At 53.5% G+C, this 2492-nt stretch overlaps 1 non-coding gene across 2 annotated transcripts in view; it reads left to right on the top strand.

Annotated features, from left to right (window-relative positions):
- LOC105302400 overlaps positions 1-1846 on the top strand; it is a 9023-nt gene extending 7177 nt beyond the window's left edge. For both annotated transcript variants that reach the window (XR_002776297.1, XR_002776298.1), the window contains 3 exons: positions 10-77; positions 577-839; positions 1714-1846. This is a non-coding gene — a transcript (uncharacterized LOC105302400). The remainder of the gene's footprint in view (positions 1-9; positions 78-576; positions 840-1713) is intronic.
- The last annotated feature ends 646 nt before the right edge of the window (positions 1847-2492 follow it).

Here is a 2492-nt window from a genome sequence, read left to right as displayed (position 1 = left end):
TCACCTCAGTGTGTGGCCGAGTGCTCATAAAGATCGTGGGAGGAGAGGACGTGAAAGACGGAGAGTGGCCCTGGCAGGTGAGCTTGAGGGTCAGTGGCAGACATGTCTGCGGAGGCTCCCTCATCACGCAGCAGTGGGTGCTGACCGCTGCCCACTGCATTTTAAGGTGAGGAGTGGCAAGTGGAGATTTTCGAGTTCCCACACCCACGAAGTTCTGTTGCCCTGGCAAGCTGTCAAACACCAAACCCAACCCAACCCAACCCAACCCAACCCAACCCAACCCAACCCAACTGGGCCCAGCCCAGCCCAGCCCAACCCAAACCAAGGCACACAGGATCGAAGCGGAAGGGGTTTTACATCTGCAGTCCTGTTCTTAGGAATACTGGTGTGGTGAACAAAACCAGTGGTTTGGGCCAGTAAACCAATTCTGAGAGTCATCGAGGAGCGCTTTTTGGTGGTGGGTGGCAGAGTGGTGAGGGAGGTTGGGGTAAGACTGGGAAGCATCTGAAATGTGTGGAAAAGGCACGGAGGGTGCTTCCTAGAGTCTCAGTGAAGGGCGTGCCCTCTGTCCCACAGCCGCTTCCACTACAGTGTCAAGATGGGAGATCGGAATATCTATAAGGAAGTCACGAGCGTGGTGGTTCCTGTCCAAAAAATCATTATCCACCCTATGTTCTCATCATTTGGAGTCACTCGACATGACCTCGCCCTTCTCTGGCTTCTCTACCCTGTAAATTTCACGGTGACCATCCAGCCTATATGCATCCCTGAGGAGACTTTCAAGGTGGAAGCGGAGACCAGGTGCTGGGTGACCGGATGGGGCAGAAAAGAAGAATTTGGTGAGACTGTGAGGCAGGAAGCAATCTCGGGCAGAGGGAGGCAGCCTTGTCCTTGGACTAGGCAAGGAGGCTAAAGGGAGGGGCCGGGAGGCCGACTGCCCGGCAGGTGGGTGCAGGGGCAGCAGTTTAGCAGCTGCCAAGGTCATGGTTCCCGATCGTCTTGAACCCAGAAATTGGTTAAGGTCTTTTGTTGCAACACAAATATTTGATGGCAGCCATTTAGGAAAGGTACCAGTCCTGGAAATTGGAGCGGCAGTTAGGAGAAGAAATACATAGGTGAAGTCCCCTTCTGCAGATTTGTGGGGGGACTGTGGCTGCCCGGTTTGGGGATATTTTTAGGTTCCCTGGGGATGGAGCCAGATGCTAGGGGATTCTATTCAGGATAGGTTTCCGCTCAAGGTGTGATGAGCTGCCTTGGTGGGTAGGAGCTTCCTGTCTTTGGGGGTTTAGGCAGAGCCATGTGAGGCTGTAGGGCTTCCCGTCTCTGGGGTGAGGCTGGATTTGGTATCTTTGGAGCACTTCCTGTCCAAGTAAAGTAGAGATACTTTACTGATGCACAGGACACCTGCCACTATGATTATTGATACTCAGAGTGACAGATGCTTGGTTATCATTTCGCGGGCTGGTAAGGCCTCGCCTCTTCCCGTCCTGGTCTGTCTTCCTTCTCCTGTCTTGGTTTTGGCTCTTACTTCCTCTTCTCTCCATGTCAGCTCTGGGCCTCAGTCTCCTCTGGTGTCAAATGGGGATAGTACCTCCTGTCCTGCCTTCTTCAAGGGGGATTCTAGGTGCTTGGGGGCTTGCTGTCCACCTGTGCGGTTCCACCCACTGCCGAGTTTCTTTGCTTGTAGGTGAACTTATTTCGTATATTCTCCAGAAGGTGGACCAGAATATTATCTTCTATGAAAAATGTAATGAGATTCTCCAGAAGACCCTGTTAGCAAAAAATAAGGTGGTGCTGGAAGGGATGATCTGTGGCTATAAAGGGAGAGGAAAAGATTCTTGTCAGGTAAGTTCATGGACCCCTTTCTACCTCTGCATTGAGGGAGAAAAACTTCCTCATTCCCAAGCGGCAGGGCCTGGCTTATTTACCATCTCTTCCCTTCACCCCTTAGTTAAGGAGATGCCTTCAAAAGGGAGCAGCCTTACCGCCTGCTAGCACTCCGGGGTGTGGGGAGCATGTGTGGGCGGGCACTCCGGGGTGTGGGGAGCATGTGTGAGCTTCTCCTGAGTGGCACCTATTGTGCCACTGTGAGCATTGCCCCCATGAGCTCAGTTAACCCGCATCACAACCCTGCAGCATAGACATCACGCCTGTTCTGCAGATGTGCGGTCTAAAGGCGTTAGCGCAAGGTCCCGCTGTGAGTGCCTGCAGGGCTCCCGGGCCCACAGTCTGCCCTCCGCCCCAAGCTGCCTTCCTCAGGAGAGGGCATTTGAGCCAGGTCTGAGATGATGAGTCTTTGGATTTCTTGGAAAGAGAACCGTGTTTTAGGGAGAGGGAACAGCACATAGAGCGGCTCAGAGGCCTGAGGGACCTTGTCACGTTTAAGGGACGTTTCATGGGTCCGGAGCGATGAAGTGGCAGCTCTGGCCAGAGAAGGGCTTGGAGTCAGACTGTGTGTGGCCTGGGATGCTATGCCCAGTTCCTAGATGCTC

The sequence above is a fragment of the Pteropus vampyrus genome, unplaced genomic scaffold (assembly GCF_000151845.1).
Source record: "Pteropus vampyrus isolate Shadow unplaced genomic scaffold, Pvam_2.0 Scaffold271, whole genome shotgun sequence".
Lineage (NCBI taxonomy): Eukaryota > Metazoa > Chordata > Mammalia > Chiroptera > Pteropodidae > Pteropus > Pteropus vampyrus.
This window is presented reverse-complemented; position numbering and strand designations above follow the sequence as displayed.